Source organism: Arachis duranensis, chromosome 1 (genome assembly GCF_000817695.3).
Source record: "Arachis duranensis cultivar V14167 chromosome 1, aradu.V14167.gnm2.J7QH, whole genome shotgun sequence".
Classification (NCBI taxonomy): domain Eukaryota; kingdom Viridiplantae; phylum Streptophyta; class Magnoliopsida; order Fabales; family Fabaceae; genus Arachis; species Arachis duranensis.
Window position 1 is genome coordinate 15,982,525 of NC_029772.3, and position 997 is coordinate 15,983,521.

The window sequence follows — 997 nt, forward strand, 5'->3', positions numbered from 1 at the left end:
TGGTGAAAAGAGACTTGTGAGTATGGTGGTCCAAAGCTATGTTGAGGAGGGGGTTCATAGGCGTATGGTGGTGGTTGTTGATAGTCAAAAGATTGCTCACCATAGCCAATTGCCTTGATATGCATCACAGAATGGTTGTTGATAGTACATTGGAGGTGGTTGTTGCCATGAGGGTTGATCAAATCCTTGTGGCTCCTCCCATCTTTGATTGTTCCAACCTTGATGCATGTTGTCGTTATAATCTCCTCTTCCTGCAACATAATTATAACCAGACTCATAGCCAAAGGGGTGAGAGTTCATAGTAGTGAGAGATAATAAAAACAAAAACTAACGAAAAAGGATTTTTTTTGAAAAATATTTACAATAACTAATAATAAGGCACATGTTTGCAATTCCCCGGCAACGACGCCATTTTGACGTTAGGATTTTTTCTAGTAAAGAATTTTATAAAAATAGTCGCATTGTAGATATAGTTTCTAAACTAACAGAAATCCCTTCGTACAAAAGTTTTGGTTGTCACAAGTAACAAACCCCTTTAAAATTGATAACCGAGTATTTAAACCTTGGGTTGTCTTCTCAAGGAATTGCAGGGAGGTATGTTCTTATTATTGGTTATGAAAAAGTGTGTTTTGGGGTTTTGGATTAAGGTAAAAGGTATGTTGAATGACATTTAAAATAAAATAATAATAACTGTAAAATAAACCTTTGGCAAGGTATAAGAACTAGAAGTCCTATCCTAGTTACCCTTATCAATTGTGATGAGAATTGGATTTTTCTCCCACTTTGTTAACCTCTAACTATGAAGGTAAGTTAAGTGGATGAATTAATTTTGATTCCTCAGGTCCTAGTCTTTCCTTGGGAAAAGTCAGAGTTATTGGAACTTGAATTAATGAAATGTAGAAATCCAATTTTCATTCAACAATGAGTTTGATAACTCAAGAGTCACCAATTATTTAACCAAAGCCAAAACGGGAAACTATCTAAATTAAATAAAAAG